Source organism: Tachyglossus aculeatus, chromosome 14 (genome assembly GCF_015852505.1).
Source record: "Tachyglossus aculeatus isolate mTacAcu1 chromosome 14, mTacAcu1.pri, whole genome shotgun sequence".
NCBI lineage: Eukaryota > Metazoa > Chordata > Mammalia > Monotremata > Tachyglossidae > Tachyglossus > Tachyglossus aculeatus.
The window spans coordinates 13,643,054-13,661,211 of record NC_052079.1 but is presented as its reverse complement, the minus strand read 5'-3'; the positions used below and the strand labels follow the sequence as shown (position 1 = coordinate 13,661,211).

The window sequence follows — 18,158 nt, the reverse complement described above, 5'->3', positions numbered from 1 at the left end:
CTGGGATTAGAACTCTTGTCTTATGCTGTTGGGTCGTTTTTGACCCCTACTGACTCCATGGACGCATCTTTCCGAGAACACTCCACCTCCATCTGCAATCATTCTGGTAATGTATCCATAGAGTTTTCTTGGTAAAAATACAGAAGTGATTCCTTCCGCACAGTAAACCTGAATCTCCGCCCTCGACACTCTCCCATGTCACTGCTGCCCAGCACAGGGAAGTTTTGCCTTGTCGCAGATTTCCCGCCACTCGCTAGCCACTACCCAAGCTAGGAATGAAACGGGTAGTATGCTTCTGCTTGAGTCTCCGTCCCGTAACCGAGACTGGTAGAGGACTGGAAACTCTCCAGGTGCGATCCTGAGAGGATGATTAGAACTCAGGTCCTTCTAAATCCCAGGCCTTTGCTCTTTCCTCGAGGCCACACTGCTTCCCAGACCTCTTAGATAGATAGATGGAGAAGCAGCGTGGCTCAGTGGAAAGAGCCCGGGCTTTGGAGTCAGAGGTCATGGGTTTGAATCCCAGCTCCGCCACTTGTCAGCTGTGGGACCTTGGGCAAGCCACTTAACTTCTCTGTGCCTCAGTTACCTCATCTGTAAAATGGGATTAAGACTGTGAGCCCCACGTGGGACAACCTAATCACCTTGTATCCCCCCAGTGCTTAGAACAGTGCTTTGCACATAGTAAGTGCTTAATAAATGCCATTATTATTATTAGTATTGTGAATCCCATGTGAGAAAAGGACCGTCTGATGATAATAATAATAATAATAATAATAATAATAATTTTGGTATTTAAGTGTTTACTGTGCCAAGCACTATTCTAAGCACTGGGGAGATACAAGGTCATCAGGTTGTCCCACATGGGGCTCACAGTCTTAATCCCCATTTTCCAGATGAGATAACTGAGGCACAGAGAAGTTAAGTAACTTGCCCGGTCACACAGCTGATAAGTGACAGAGCCGGGATTAGAACCCATGACCTCTGACTCCCAAGCCCACACTCTTTCCACCGAGCCATCTTCCAACACTTAGCATGACCCTCGGCATGGCACATATTAAGCACTTAACAAATACCATTATTAACTATTATTTTTACAAATGATTATTATTAAGAACCTGCAATTTGATCATGAGAAATTCCATTATGGGGAAGAGGCTCATTTGGGATACCAGAAATATAACATCACCCTCTAAGCCATCCTTTTATGATAGATGATAAGTATGCAAGAGTTCCATTTTTAAAATGGAGAAACTTAAGGTCAGGGATTTATTGAACGCTTACAATGTGCAGAGCACTGAACTGCGCTGGGGAGAGTACAATACAGCCGAGTTGGTAGACGTGTTCCCTGCCCATGACGAGCTTTCTAAATCAGTGGCTAAAGTCCTGCCTCACTGCGTTAGAGTGAAAACTCAATTCTTCCACATAATGGTTTCACCAGGGAACTATGTTCTCATCTTGTTCCATTGGTCCTTCAGAGCCAGGAGAAGTATATAGGATGTTACTTGAGTTTTATACAAGTTACAATTATGTAAATGAAGTCCATTCAAATCCGACCCTGAAAGATGTTCCCAAATGTATTTGAGAGTGGCAAATGCTCATTAAATCCAAATTACCCTAACCGGGCAACATTAAAAATAGGAAATATTAATTCAGTAAGTTATTGACTATGTACTGTGCTGGAGAGATTACATTAAAATGGCCTCGATCAATCAATCGTATTTATTGAGCGCTTGCTGAGTGCAGAGCGCTGTACTAAGCGCTTGGGAAGTACAAGTTGGCAACGTATAGAGACAGTCCCTACCCACCAGTGGGCTCACAGTCTAGAAGAGCAGGCTAACAGTCTAAAGCGGCATCCACATGATGTCATCATGTAAGCTCCTTGTGGGCAGGGAATATGTCTACCAACTTTGTTGTATTGTTCTCTCCCTAAGTGCTTAGCACACCACACACGATAAGTGCTCAGTAAATACCACTGATTGATTACCGTTACGTGTGCTCTGCACACAGTAAGTGCTCAATAAATATGATTGAATGAATGCTGCTTGTCAGCAGAACAAAACAACCGAGCAATGCTAGTTTTTGAGAGCTACCACAGAGCACTGCACACAGTGCTTGTCACAGGTGCCATCCTGCACCTCTTGTGGTCTGGTTCCTTTGAGCGTCATCACTGGCCATCCCAAAAGTCAGTAGTGACCAGTCAGTCTAGAAACCCCTAGGGCTGGAGTAGAATGTGCAGAGGGAACGGTAATTCATTCAACTATCCTTTCTTTAGGGTAGATAAAGTATCTTTTGCTTTTAAATGGATGGGGCTTCTTCAATTTAATAGGGCAGTAAAGCCATTTGCACCACACAAAAATGTCTGATGTGCTCTGTGGGCGAAGTTTTATGGTATATTTGCTAAACTCCAGGATCATATCATGAATCACAAGTATTTACTGATTGATGCGCCTCAAAGTGCAAAGCACCACTTAAAGGTGCTAGAAGTTATTCTTTAAAGAACAGACTTACTTCCAGGAGAATGGGTAAGGTTAATCAGGGAAAGCTTGCCTTCCCCTTAAGCTGTGATTGCCTGTTATTGTATTGCCTGGCCAACTGAAGATAGTAGTATTTCATAAACCCTTCAAACAACTAAAAACCTCATAGTACCTCCTACTTCCGTTAAATGCACACACAATTTACGTCTCCCTCATTAGTCTGTAAACACCTCAAAGGTTCATTGATCAGCATCTGGGATCAAGTTCTATTTCTTCCTTGGCTTTTGTCCACCCCCATCTAGGCCATCACAGGGGCAAGACAAGACATTCTTCACATCAGAAAGGGCTATCTTTTGGATTGGAGGGAAGGCCTAGGAAGAGAAGACTAATGGAGCGGTTGGGCTGGGGGTAATGAAGAAAAGCATTTTTTAAAATCTACTGAAAAGGCTGCACCATATAGAGATTCCAGTATTATTATTAATATGTCATTTATTAAGCTCTTAGAGGTTATGAGATCAGAAGCAGCTTAGCCTATGGGAAAGAGCATCAACATGGGAATCAGGAGACCTGGGTTCTGCTCTTGGGTCCACCATTTGCCGCTGTATGACCATGGACAAGTCGTTCAACATCTCTGTGTCTGTTTCCTCACCTGTAAAATGGGGATATAATAGGTACTTTATATGCTTGATAAACTATTATCCCTCCCCCTTATCCTGTGAGTCCATTGTGGTACAGGGACTTTGTCTGATCTGCATATAGTTTGTATACACGGTGCTTAGTTCAGTGCTTGGCACCTAGTAAGTGCTTAACAAATACCACAACTTTTAATTATATTTTATTATAATATTTTTATATTATAATAAGCCCACACTCTTTCCACTGAGCCACGCTTCCCCAAAGGATTGAGACTGGGAGCTCCTTATATAATATATTATATATATTATTATAATATTATTTTTATTATATTTTATTATAGTCCGACACAGAGGTCATATTCAATCGTATTCATTTTTTACAGGTGAGGTCACTGAGGCCCAGAAAGATTAAGTGACTTGCCCAGAGTCATTCATTTACTCATTCATTGTCATATTTATCATTCATTCATTCATTCAATCGTATTTATTGAGCGCTTACTGTGTGCAGAGCACTGTACTAAGCGCTTGGGAAGTACAAGTTGGCAACATATAGAGACGGTCCCTACCCAACAGCGGGCTCACAGGCTAGAAGGGGGAGACAGACAACTAAACAAAACATGCGGTCAGGTGTCATCAGAATAAAATTTGTCGAGTGCTTGCCATGTGCAGAGCACTGTTCTAAACGCTTTGGAGTGTACAACAATAAACAGGCACATTCCCTGTCCACAACGAGCTTACAGTCTAGAGGGTCACGCAGTAACGTGCGTCAAAGCTGGGACTAGGATCCAGGTCTCCTGACTGTTCAGTGCTCTTTCCATCAGGCCACCCTGCCTTCCCAGTAGAAACCAAATGAACTGAACTGAGGCAGTGTGAGTCAGAATCAGGAGTTTAGATAACATAATTGGCTAGGGCTCTCCAACAGGTGTGGGACAATTTCATTGTACAATTTGAACTTTTTTGTTAACAAGCCTCAGTTTGGATAATAATAATCACGGTAATTATTTATTAAAACCACCACTTGAATAATCTGCTTTCTTAAAACTAAATATCGAATTTACCAAAGGCTTTTCTTCAATAAATACGATTGATTGATTGATTGATTGATTCCACTGGCAGCCAGCTCTTTGAGGTCTAAACCAGACCTTTCTACCTCTTTCTGGCCATTTCACAGCTTGCCTGCCCCTCTGTGTGAGGGCAAAGAGGGTGGTCAGCTCGTCAGGGGGACCTGTCAATTTTTGATGTGGCTGAGGGTAAAAACTAGTGGCTCAAACTGGGTCTTGGGTGATTCGGATTCCATTTCTCAGCGGTGTGGTAATAGGGGTGTTGGCTTTGGTTCAGAGACCATGACACACACTGAGACTGTACTGGTGAACCCTTCCCAATGTCACATAATCCCCAGTGTTACGATTTCAAAGCCGTGGTGCAATCATTCAGCAGGTTTATCGGTACATTCAAATAAGGTTACCCGTGGGAGATTTTCGTTCCTGCCTTTCCCATATCCTTAGCTGGAATATGCAGACTTATGTCCTAGGTTTCCAGTCAGCTCCCTCCGTTCTGGAAGAGTGAGGTTTGTACTCTAATTTCCCGGTGTAGATGGACAAGCGTGGCCAAATGTCTAAACTGATCAGTGAGTTTGGGATCTAGTCGGTGCATCACAAAGTAAATACTTTTGTAAGAGTAATGTGGCCTAGTGGAAAGAACTCAGAACCAGGGTTCAAATTCAGATTTTGCCACTTGCCTGCTGCGTGACCCTGGGTAAGTCCCTCGACTGGTCACTGCCTCATTTTTCTCATCCGTAAAAAGGGGATTAAAAGTTTGTACTCCCTCCCCCTTATTGAGCCCCAGGAGGGATAGACACTCTTGTTCCATCTGATCTACCCCAGCACTAAGCACAAATTAAGAGCCTATACAAAACCACAATTAATAGTAATATTAAGTTTGGGGGAAAGTTGGCTTTAAATCAGCCAATGGTATTTGAGTGCTTACTATGTGCGGACCACTGTACCAAGTGCTTGGGAGGGCACGTACAACAATTAGCCAGCCGCACATTCCCTGCCCATAATGAATTCAGAGATATTGCAGGTTAAAAGCTGAGGCTTTCATTTGGACCTAGTGACTCTCATCAGCTCACCGTGCACTTATCTGTACTGATGACTCGATGCAGGCAGGGCCCCCCCACAATCTTCTGGGCTGGGGACTCCCAGCCTCATATATCTCCGATCTCTGACGTGACCCGAGAGTTTCCTGTTGGGGCTGGAAAGCCTCAAAATGGCACCTTTTTGGACAGTTAACTCTTTGAAGTCCACCCACCCCCACTCGCCCCACTGTTTCCTCTCGGAAAACATCTGCCGCCCCCCTCCCCTCCTCAGCACTCCGTGAAGAGTTGACAACTTTGATTCCCAGTGGTTTGAAGAGTTCAGCAAGGGAACACGGGCTTTTCCCCTGACTTCTGAGAGCGATTTCAGAGAGACGGTCTTAGGCATAAGAAACAGGTGAGTTTCTGCTTGAGGCTGCTGCCGGGCTGGGACTTGCCCGGCGCCCGCCCAGAGCTTGTGCTGAAATTGGATGTACGAGGCCTGCAATGAGCTCTTTCAAAAGCCCCAGCTGGGATGGCCCGTGACTCAGTGGGTGATGCCAAAACATGGAAATGAGGGGCCTGTGAATTCTAATCCTGCTCTGCCACTGGCTGGCAACTTGCACCTTTCTGGGGCTCGTTTCCTCAGCTGGAAACCAAGCATCCTGAAGAGTAAATTCTTTTAAATTGAGAAGCTCTATAATAATAATGATGATGGCATTTGTTAAGCGCTTACTATGTGCAAAGCACTGTTCTAAGCATACAGGTTGTCCCTTCAGGGGCTCACAGTCTTCATCCCTATTTTACAGATGAGGTAACTGAGGCACAGAGAAGTGAAGTAACTTGCCCAAAGTCACACAGCTGACAATTGGTGGAGTCGGGATTTGAACCCATGATTTCTGACTCCAAAGCCCACATTCTTTCCACTGAGCCACGCTGCTCTTTGTGAACCAAGGGCACTGTAATCTCTTGAATAATCTCTTTGGCTTAGTCCTTCCCCTTTAGAGGGAAGGACTAAGCAATCTCTTTGCCTCAGTTCCCTCATCCGTAAAATGGAGATAAGATAGGTTGAGAGTCCTGTGGACAGGCCGTTATAGGCAAGGAACAGGTCTGCTAATTCTGTTGTACTGTACTCTCCCAAGAGCTTAGTACGGTGCTCTGCACATAGTAAGTGCTCAATAAATGCCATTGATTGCTTGGCACGCAGCACTCAAATGCCGTTGATTCATTTACAGGGACTTACGTAATTTCATTGCCTGGTGCCTAGTCCAGCACTTAGCACATGGTAAGCACTTAATAAAAGCCATAGCTATGGCAACAAGATAAAAATAATCAATGCGAGGGAAACGAAGTAGCACATTTCACTAGTAGGATCCAGTGGGAAAAGGAGGTAAAGGATTCTGGGCAGCTAGAAATTCAAACAGGAGAAACTCTCCTCCCTCCTCTCCCTTTTCCCCTTTCTTCTGCTCTCTCTCCCTCCGTGAGGTATGTGTGCCCCTCACCCACTGTGTTCTCTCTTCCTGGAACTTTCTGGCACTTCGGGAACCATGCCAGCTTAATTTTGCCCTTACCACTGGCATTTGTTTTTCTCTTCGTCCCCACTATATTCAGAATACCCTTCTCTGACTCTCCCATTAGATTGTAAACTCCCTGAGAGCAGGGACCGCGTCTTTCCAGTGCCCTGCATGCAGAAGGGGATCGGTAACTTCTGATGGAGATGAGGATTATAACAGAAGTGACAGACAAGAGTCAGAATGTAATCCTTCCTTGATGTTTTACATTGGTGAGATTAGCTTTTGGGCCAGGTTTTGGTGACCCTCTTGCCCAACTTCTGGTGGGAGTAAATTCCATACACCGACACCAGCTGGGGTTTATTCTAAACCTGCCACCTTAAAAATTGCAGTGGGTGGCCCTTGTGCTGAGTCCCTTCTCAGTGATGGTTTCCTGTTTAATTCGGGTCGGGAGAGAGGGGAAAGGGCCCCCGCCGGGTTCAGCTGGTAAGCGAAATGGTATGTGTGTGTGTTTGTGCGCACACACGGTCTCGTGTCTCAGAATGAAAATGCCTGATTGGGGGGTAGTGGCGGCAGAGGAGCACTCTTTGGACAGATTTCCACAAAACGTTGCACTTTAATGGGTTTTTTTTGAGCGCTTACTGCGTGCAGAGCCCTGTCCTGAGTGCAGGGGAAAGTATGATACAACAGAGTTGTTAGACACAGTCCCTGCCCACAGCATACATTGTGCCAAAGCCCTACTGAGAGCTCACCGCCTCCAGTAGGCCTTCCCAGACTGAGTGCCCCCCCTTTTCCTCTCCTCCTCCTTTCCCCATCGCCCCCCAGCCCTATCCCCCTCCCCTCCCCACTGCACTTGTGTATATTTGTACATATTTATTACTCTATTTTATTAATGATTTACGCCAACTTGTACTTCCCAAGTGCTTAATACAGTGCTCTGCACACAGTAAGCGCTCAATAAATACGATTGAATGAAATGAATGAATAATGATGTGTATATAGCTATAATTCTATTTATTCTGATGATAATGACACCCGTCTACTTGGTTTGTTTTGTTGCCTGTCTCCCCCTTCTAGACTGTGAGCCCGTTGTCGGGTAGGGACCGCCTCTATATGTTGCCAATTTGTACTTCCCAAACGCTTAGTACAGTGCTCTGCACACAGTAAGTGCTCAATAAATAAGATTGAATGAATGAACGTTACCCAGGCTGCACATAGTGTGAAATGTAACGGGTTGGGAGGGGATGACAGTTTCTTCCCCACCTCAGGGAGGGCTAATGTCTGAAACTAGCATTGCCCAGCACTTGCACCATCTGCACAAACATCCCAGAAAAAGTTCAGTGCAAGCTTGAGAAATTTCTCCTGGGACCAGTTGCCTTATTCCCTTAAGAGTGCAAGCCCCCCTGCAGGCAACGACCCAGTGGTCGCTGAATCTCTCCAGGCTCTGCCCACTGTGGGCACTAGAAACCAACGGACGATCGGGCAGTATCAGATCCCCCGTGAGCCAAGCCTGAGTGTCCAAGGCCCACGTCGGGTGTCCGCTTTGAGTAAATGCCCACTTAGGAAGGCTGGTGGGATTCAGAATCCAGAGCTGCCCATGCCCATCTGTCTGTACAGGGATCAGTAGCCTCTGCAGGCAATTGGGCTGCCAAGCTAGGTCACTCAAGTTTTCTGATACCAATGCACAAAGGACTCTTTGTTTCCCAAAGTGGTGTCTATGTCACCGCCGAACAGAGGGCCCCTTCTCCTCCTCTTCCTCCCCCTCCCCAGGCCCCCGCCTCTTCTTCGCTCAAAGCCACACGCCAAGCGAGCGTCGGTTGAACTGGTTTGAGAAGCTGAAAGTAAACAGCAACCATGGTTTCCGCCCTCCGCTGCCCGGCTCCAACAACCGTCTTGTGCTCAGTCAGCTGAACGGAGCAGCCGCAAGGGCTTAAGCGAGGCTGCGGCCAGCCAGGGGCCGGGAGTGGTGGGCAGTAAGAAGGGGTGACCGCTCCATCCTGGGCTCCCCAAAGAAGCAGCTCTGAGGAGAGGGTACCAAGCAGGGAATGTGTCTGTTACAGTGCTATCCTAATAAAATGAATATAAGGATGCCTTGCCTAGGCAGTTCTAGGCCCCTGAGAGACCCCAGGCTAGCCCTACAAGACAGAACAGAGGTGGCTGAAGGGCAAGTCACCCGTTTCCTAAAGGTCAGCGCCGACAAAATCCATCAATTAATCGATGGTATCAGAATTCGTCACAATCAGTCCTATTTATTGAGCGCTCACTGTGTGCAGAGCGCTGGACTGAGCACTTGGTACATTTTGCATACTTGGAAGGAAGAGATTTCTGGGTCCAGCTAGAAAACAAACTGCACGGAAGACCCTCTAAAATACTCAACAAGCATTTAGATTAAGTGATCATTCAAAGTATGTACACACATGTATCCGCTATGAGAAGCAGTAAGGCCTAGTGGGTAGAGCCTGTGCCTGGAAGTCAGAAGGTCATGGGTTCTAATCCTGGCTCTGACTCTTGTCTGCTGTGTGACTTTGGGCAAGTCACTTAACTACTCTGTGCCTCAGTGACCTCGTCTGTACAATGGGGATTAAAACTGTGAGCCCGCCGTGGGACATCCTGATCACCTTGTTACTTCGCCAGCGCTTAGAACAGTGCTTTGCACATAGTAAGCACTTAACAAACACCATTATTATTATTATATTATTATTATTATTATTATTATTATTATTATTATTATTATTATTATTATTATTATTGTGTTGTCCCCAGGTCTAGATTTTCCTAGTCAAAGTGGTCATGCCTCTCTGTGCTCCCTTCTTTATCCATTTCCTTCCCCTTTGTTTCTTTCTCTGCCTCTATTTCACATGTTGTTTTCACCTTTTTCTTATCCCCAAACTCCTTCCTGCCCTTTCCCCTGTAACATTTTGTCATGGCGAGCCTCACTGGCATTGACTAAGCACCTGTTATTTACAGGGCACCTAGTGTGTGCAGGACACTGTACTGGGAGTTTGGAGAACAGACAATAAACCCCACAGACCTACTCCCTACCTTCGAGGCACTCATAGATTTGATGGTTCAGTATTCATTTGCCTAGTTCCCTCTTGATAATTGCCCTCCAATCGGGAAATTACCATCATCCTTTTCTTCCCTCCATGTCCCTTTTCTCTTCTCTTCCCTCTCCCAGGAGCAGTTGGGATGGCAGAGGTTGGGGAAGAAAGGATGGGGAAAAAATTATCCCATCTCTTGAGGCCAACGTCGCTTTAGAGCAGTTGGAGGGAGCAGAGAGGTGCCAAACGGAGTGGGAATGGAGGGAGAGCAGAGAGCAGAGCTGTAGTTCTGGTTGAGAGAGAAAGAAGCGGTTAAATGTGGGGAAGGTTGTGTGGATGTGAGAGTGCCCAAGGCGTGCCTGGGTGGGACTGTTGTCTGTCTATCTCTACGCTGATGACACCCAGATCTCCATCTCTGCCCCTGCTCTCTCCCCCTCTCTCCAGGCTCGCATCTCCTCCTGCCTTCAGGACATCTCCATCTGGATGTCCGCCCGCCACCTAAAGCTCAACATGTCGAAGACTGAACTCCTTGTCTTCCCTCCCAAACCTTGTCCTCTCCCTGACTTTCCCATCTCTGTTGACGGCACTACCATCCTTCCCGTCTCACAAGCCCGCAACCTTGGTGTCATCCTCGACTCCGCTCTCTCATTCACCCCTCACATCCAAGCCGTCACCAAATCCTTCCGGTCTCAGCTCCACAACATTGCCAAGATCCGCCCTTTCGTCTCCATCCATACCGCTACCCTGCTCATTAAAGCTCTCATCCTATCCCGTCTGGACTACTGCACCAGCCTTCTCTCTGATCTCCCATCCTCGTGTCTCTCTCCACTTCAATCCATACTTCATGCTGCTGCCCGGATTATCTTTGTCCAGAAACGCTCTGGACATATTATTCCCCTCCTCAAAAATCTCCAGTGGCTACCGATCAATCTGCGCATCAGGCAGAAACTCCTCACCCTGGGCTTCAAGGCTGTCCATCCCCTCGCCCCCTCCTACCTCACCTCCCTTCTCTCCTTCTCCAGCCCAGCCCGCACCCTCCGCTCCTCCGCCGCTAATCTCCTCACCGTTAGGCCTCGTTCTCGCCTGTCCCGCCATCGACCCCCGGCCCACGTCATCCCCCGGGCCTGGAATGCCCTCCCTCTGCCCATCCGCCAAGCTAGCTGTCTTCCTCCCTTCAAGGCCCTGCTGAGAGCTCACCTCCTCCAGGAGGCCTTCCCAGACTGAGCCCCTTCCTTCCTCTCCCCCTCGTCCCCCTCTCCATCCCCCCATCTTACCTCCTTCCCTTCCCCACAGCACCTGTATATATGTATATATGTTTGTACATATTTATTACTCTATTTATTTTACTTGTACATATCTATCCTATTTATTTTATTTTGTTAGTATGTTTGGTTTTGTTCTCTGTCTCCCCCTTTTAGACTGTGAGCCCACTGTTGGGTAGGGACTGTCTCTAGATGTTGCCAATTTGTACTTCCCAAGCGCTTAGTACAGTGCTCTGCACATAGTAAGCGCTCAATAAATACGATTGATGATGGTGATGATGATCTCTGATCTGGAGAAGTAGGTATGTTCTTATCCTTTGCTCATTTAGGGTCTAAAACCTTTGTTTCACCTTCCCACCTCTCCCCCACCTTATCCACACCTCCTGTCCTGGCCCCAGGCACATCTACTCACACAAGCAAATGTTCCTCCCATCAGCCTCCCCTCCCACCACATATCCACACCCATCACCTAGAAACACAAAGTTCCTGAGCAGAACTATCCCCATTTTATTCTTTGATGATATCAGCGCTTTGAACAGTGCTTTGCACATAGTAAGTGCTTAATAAATGCCATTATTATTATTATTATTATTTATTAAACACTTACAATGTGCCAAGCTCTGTACTAAATCCTGGGATAGATACAAACTAATCAGGTTGGACACACTTTTCTATTTTTTCGATAGCTCAGTTGGTAGAGCAGAGGACTGTAGAGCTGAATAGTTAGTCATCCTTAGGTCGCTGGTTCGAATCCGGCTCGAAGGACTCGGCTTTCAGCGCTTAGAACAGTGCTTTGCATGTAGTAAGCGCTTTATAAATGCCATTATTATTATTATTATTATTATTATTATGGTATTTGTTAAGCGCTGTTGTAAGCACTGGGGTAGATACAAGGTAATCAGGTTGGACACAGTTCATGTCCCACATGGGGCTGAGTCATAATCCCCATTTTATAGATGAGGTTACTGAGGCACAAAGAAGTTAAGTGACTTGCCCAAAGTCAGAGGCGGGACTGGAATCCAGGTCCCTGTGACTCCCATGCCCTTGCTCTATCCAATAATAATAATAATTATAACAATCGTGGTATCTGTTAATCACTTACTGTGTGCCAGGCACCATACTAAGCACTAGGGTGGATACAAGCAAATCGATTTGGACACAGTCCCTGCCCCACATGGGGCTTCCAGCCTCAATCCCCATTTTACAGATGAGGAAGCTGAGGCCCAGAGAAGTGAAGTGACTTGCCCAAGGTCACACAGCTAATCAGTGGTGGAGGCAGGATTAGAACCCATGATCTCTGACTCCCAAATCTGTGCTCTTTCCGCTAGGCCATGCTGTTTCTACAGTCAGGTTGGACCTAATCCCTGTCCCAAATGAGATCCAAATTTTAGAGATGAAATAATTTAGGCACCGAGACATCAAGTGACTTGCCCTAAGTCACACAGCTGATCAGTGACAGACCTGGGATTAGAACCCCTGACCTCTGACTCCCAAGCCCGGGCTCTTTCCACTGAGCCACACTGCTTCTAGAGGAGTCAATCAATCGATCAGTCGTATTTATTGAGCGCTTACTGTGTACAGAGCACTGTACTAAGCGCTTGGGAAGTCCAAGTTGGCAACATATAGAGACGGTTCCTACCCAACAGTGGGCTCACAGTGTAGAAGTCCTAAAGGATATTGCAAGAGTTGCAGGATTGTAGAGGTTGGAGACAGATTTAGGCATCATCCAAATGGAGATGAGAGTCAAGAGATGAGTGAAAAATGAAAAATGAAAAGATAAGGGATTTTAGATCAAAGAAAGCCTTGCGGACCTTTTACAGTTAAGCGTTGGGAGGCAAAGGAAAAGGAAGCAGGTTAGAGTAGCAGTGTGCCTAGTGGAAGGAGCATGGGCTTAGGAGTCAAAGGATCTGGGTTCTAATTCCGATTCTGCCACTTGCCTGCTTTGTGACCTTGGGTCACTTTAACTGGTTTCCTCAACTGTAAAATGGGGTTCAAATCCTGTTCTCGTGAGCCCCATGAGGGGCAGGGACTCTTTCCGACCTGATTATCATACATCTACCCCAGGGCTTGACACTTAGTAAATACTATAATTATTAATTATTATTAAAGGAAGAACTGGTGAAAGAGATTAAGGGATAAGGGCTTGGAGGAGAAGCAGGAGGGGAGAATTCTACCAGCAGAACTTGAGGCTAGATAGTGCTTTCATTCATTCAGTCAGTCATATTTATCGAGCGCTTACTGTGTGCCGAGCACTGCACTAAAAGCTTGGGAAAGTACACTACAACAATAAACAGCGACATTCCCTGCCCACAATGAGCTCACAGTCTAGAGTGACAGGAGTGGTCCACATTGTTGAAGGCAACGGAGAGGTGGAGGAGGATTAGGGTGGAGTAGAGTCCATTAGACTTATCATAAGGGAATAATAATAATAATAATAATGGCATTTATTAAGCGCTTACTATGTGCAAAGCACTGTTCTAAGTGCTGGAGCACTGTTCTAAGCGGGAAGTCATTGGTGACCTTGGAGAGGGCTCGTCACTCCGTGGAGTAAAGATGGCAGTAGCTCCATTGTAAAGGGTGGGAGGAAGTGGAGGCAGTGGGTGGATTAAACTTGTTGGAGGAGTTTGGACATGAATGAGAGGAGGGAAATGGGGTGATGGCTGAAGGATGCAAAGGGATCCAGAACATTTTTTTTTGCTTACTTTTTAAAAAGGATTGGGGAGATATGCAGATGTTTGATGGCTACCAGAGAGTAATAATAATAATAATAATAATGCTATTTATTAAGTGCTTACTATGTGCAAAGCACTGTTCTAAGCACTGGGGAGGTTACAAGGTGATCAGATTATCCCACAGGGGGCTCACAGTCTCAATCCCCATTTTACTGATGAGGTAACGGAGGCCCAGAGAAGTGAAGTGACTTGCCCAAAGTCACACAGCTATTTGGTGGAGCCGGGATTTGAACCCATGACCTCTGACTCCAAAGCCCGTGCCCTTTCCATTGAGCCACGCTGCTTTGGGTGACAGAGAGGGAAGAATAGTAGGTTGAGCCCACTGTTGGGTAGGGACCGTCTCTATATGTTGCCAACTTGTACTTTCCAAGCGCTTAGTACAGTGCTCTGCACACAGTAAGCACTCAATAAATGTGATTGATTGATTGATTGATTGGAGTGTTTTCAGGAGATGAAAAGGAATGGGGAAAGGGTATCTGGGATGGCCCAGTTAAGAGAATTTCAACTCGGGCAGGAGATATCTCCTTGAGAGAAGGATGAGAAAAGGACGAGAAGCAGCGTGGCTCAGTAGAAAGAGACCGGGCTTTAGAGTTAGAGGTCATGGGGTTCAAATCCCGGCTCCTCCAATTGCCAGCTGTGTGACTTTGGGCAAGTCACTTAACTTCTCTGGGCCTCAGTTCCCTCATCTGTAAAATGGGGATGAAGGCCGTGAGCCCCCCGTGGGACAACCTGATCACCTTGTAACCTCCCCAGCGCTTAGAACAGTGCTTTGCACGTAGTAAGTGCTTAATAAATGCCATCATTATTATTATTATGAGAGTGGAAGAAGGGGTGAGGTGGGGTTGGGCTGCTGTGAGGGATCTTTGAAAAGTGCAGGAGGTCAGAGAGGAGTCAGGCCCCAAACGGGGACCTTTGCCTCCGGGATTTGTTCGTGGGCAGGCCCCCAAACTGCAGCAGGGGCATTCCCTCCTGGCATGGTCTCTCTACTGGCGGGCACCATATAGGATGGTGCCCTGGACCGGGCCTTCCCAGGCCCTGCTGAGCCCACCCCTCCTGGGCCTCCCCTGGGCAGGGCTTCCCCCCAGAAACATGGATTGGGGAGACCCCAGGGAGGTCACAGCCGGGTGGCATGGAGCGTCAAGGATTTCAAAGCGCTAGCTGAGAGGCTCCCGCTGGAGTCCCTGGTTGACCCCACACCCTCCCTGCCTCTCAACCATATTAGTGCCCCCACATTCCACAAACAGCGTGGCTCAATGGAAAGAGCCCAGGCTTTGGAGTCAGAGGTGATGGGTTCAAATCCCGGCTCCGCCAATTGTCAGCTGGGTGACTCTGGGCAAGTCACTTCTCTGGGCCTCAGTGACCTCATCTGGAAAAGGGGGATCAATCAATCAATCAATCAATCGTATTTATTGAGTGCTTACTATGTGCAGAGCACTGTACTAAGCGCTTGGGAAGTACAAATTGGCAACACATAGAGACAGTCCGTACCCAACAGTGGGCTCACAGTCTAAAAGGGGGAGACAGAGAACAGAACCAAACATACCAACCAAATAAAATAAATAGGATAGAAATGTACAAGTAAAATAAATAAATAAATAAATAAATAGAATAATAAATATGTACAACCATATATACATATATACAGGTGCTGTGGGGAAGGGAAGGAGGTAAGATGGGGGGGATGGAGAGGGGGACGAGGGGGAGAGGAAGGAAGGGGCTCAGTCTGGGAAGGCCTCCTGGAGGAGGTGAGCTCTCAGCAGGGCCTTGAAGGGAGGAAGAGAGCGAACTTGGCAGATGGGCAGAGGGATTGGGCATTCCAGGCCCGGGGGAGGACGTGGGCCGGGGGTCGATGGCAGGACAGGCGAGAGCGAGGTACGGTGAGGAGATTAGCGGCGGAGGAGCGGAGGGTGCGGGCTGAGCTAGAGAAGGACAGAAGGGAGGTGAGGGAGGAGGGGGCGAGGGGATGGATGGACAGCCTTGAAGCCCAGGGTGAGGAGTTTCTGCCTGAAACTCCTCACCCTGAAGACTGTGAGCCTCTCACCCTGAAGACTGGGATGAAGACTGTGAGCCCCACGTGGGACAACCTGATCACCTTGTAACCTCCCCAGCGCTTAGAACAGTGCTTTGCACATAGTAAGCGCTTAATAAATGTCAGCATCATCATCATTATTATTATTCCATAGGCTTTTCCAGCAGAGGGAACAGCTTGCAGCGAGCCCCTCACACTTTTTCCAGCCTGGTCCCCGTTGATCAGTAGCAGCGAGGTCAGGCGGCCGGTCAGGCGACAGCGGGGGCTGCCCGAGAGCAGAGTCTGTGTCCAGCTTCATCCGGACAGCGTGCCGGTGTTCAGGGAGGCCCAGAGGGGAGCTGAATAAACGGTCCTGGGAGGGGTGACTTGTTTTCTTGCTGAATTCAGTGGAAACGGGCATTTGAACACACTGCAGGGACACCGGGAAACAGTAGCGACGTGCACTTTACATGTGCTTGGAAGGACCAGAACATGGAGAATAGATGATATCATCATCAATCGTATTTATTGAGCGCTTATTATGTGCAGAGCACTGTACTAAGCGCTTGGGAAGTACAAATTGACAACATATACAGTCCCTACCCAACAGTGGGCTCACAGTCTAAAAGGGGGAGACAGAGAACAAAACCAAACATACTAACAAAATAAAATAAATAGGATAGATATGTACAAGTAAAATAAATAGAGTAATAAATATGTACAAACATTTATACATATATACAGGTGCTGTGGGGAAGGGAAGGAGGTAAGATGGGGGGATGGAGAGGGGGACGAGGGGGAGGGGAAGGAAGGGGCTCAGTCTGGGAAGGCCTCCTGAAGGAGGTGAGCTCTCAGCAGGGCCTTGAATGGAGGAAGAGAGCTAGCTGATATGTGGGGAAAGGCAAAAAAAAAAAGGATGGGCGGTAAAAAAAAAGCCCACAGCAGAAATGTCTGCCCCATGCAACCCCCTGAGGCTGTGCCCATTTGGCTTTGAGGCACAATTTTCCTGGTACCCCAGGGGGATGGGAAAGGGAGAAGGGTGACCCACCCCCTTAATTACCCTGCCTGAACCACTGCAGTCAGAATAAGCAATCAATCAATGGTATTTACTGAGCGCTTACTGTATGCAGAGCGCTGTGCTAAGCACATGGGAGAAAACAATCCCCCTCTAGACCGTAAGCTCCTTGTGGACAGGGAACATGTCTACCAACTCTGTTATACTGTACTCTCCCAAGCACCTAATAATAATAATAATTATAGTATTTATTAAGCGCTTACTAGGTACCAAGCACTGTTCTAAGTGCTGGGGTAGATACAAGGTAATCAGGCTGTCCCACATTGGGTTCACAATCTTTATCCCCATTTTACAGATGAGGTAACTGAGGCACACAGCGGTAGGCACTCAGTAAATGCAATTGATGGGTACAGTCGAGGTGGTAAATAGGATCCCTGCCCACAGTGAGTTTACAGTCTAGGGGGTGAGGGAGAGGGAGTGCTTAGTCCCAGTAATTGGCAGAGTTAGCACTTAACGAACGCCATCATCATTGTGAAAAACGATTCTGTTTCTTCTGGTGAGCTGCCATGTCGGGGACAGGGTGAAGCAGAAGGCTTTGGACTGGTGTTGCAAGCAGAGAATTTGGTGGGAGCAGAGGGGAGGAGGTTTGTAAATCCTTGAGGGTAATAATAATAATAATAATAATAATAATAATAATAATAATAATGGCATTTATTAAGCACTTACTATGTGCAAAGCACTGTTCTAAGTGCTGGGGGGTTACAAGGTGATCAGGTTGTCCCACGGGGGGCTCACAGTCAACCCCTACTTTACAGATGAGGGAACTGAGGCCAGAGAAGTTAAGTGACTTGCCCAAGGTCACACAGCTGACAATTGGCAGAGTCGGGATTTGAACCCACGACCACTGACTCCAAAGCCCGGTCTCTTTCCACTGAGCCACGCTGCTTCTCTTAAGCAGGGTAGGGACCAGGGTAGGGATCAGGGTAGGGACCATATCTACTATGTCTACTGCAGTGTAGTTTCCCAAGCACTTAGTACAGTGCTCAATAAATACCACTGATCGATTCAGGATTTCCCACCTAGGCGGGATCTGCTTGTCAAGAAGGTACCTGATCATCTGCTGGGTCTTCCCACTGTCAGGGAAAGATAGTGGAAGTCGACAGGGAAGACGAGGTGTTCCCTCAAGTTCCCCTCAAGTGCCGGGCCCCCAGGAGAGGAGAAGCGGCACTTGAAGTGGAATAATGGAAGTGGAATAATACAGTGCTCTGCACACAGTAAGCGCTCAATAAATACGATTGATGACGATTGATGAATAATGGAAACTCTCTCCGGACGTTTCCCAAAGACGCTCCAGACCTCCCTTCCCCAGGTATGGCGGTGGTGGGAGGGTGAAGTGTGAAAAAGTT

At 47.2% G+C, this 18,158-nt stretch overlaps 1 non-coding gene across 1 annotated transcript; it reads left to right on the top strand.

Annotated features, from left to right (window-relative positions):
- Window positions 1-11,673: 11,673 nt before the first annotated feature.
- Window positions 11,674-11,762, top strand: TRNAY-GUA. Its single transcript is given in 2 exon segments — window positions 11,674-11,710; window positions 11,727-11,762. It is a non-coding gene; the product is annotated as a tRNA-Tyr (tRNA).
- The last annotated feature ends 6,396 nt before the right edge of the window (window positions 11,763-18,158 follow it).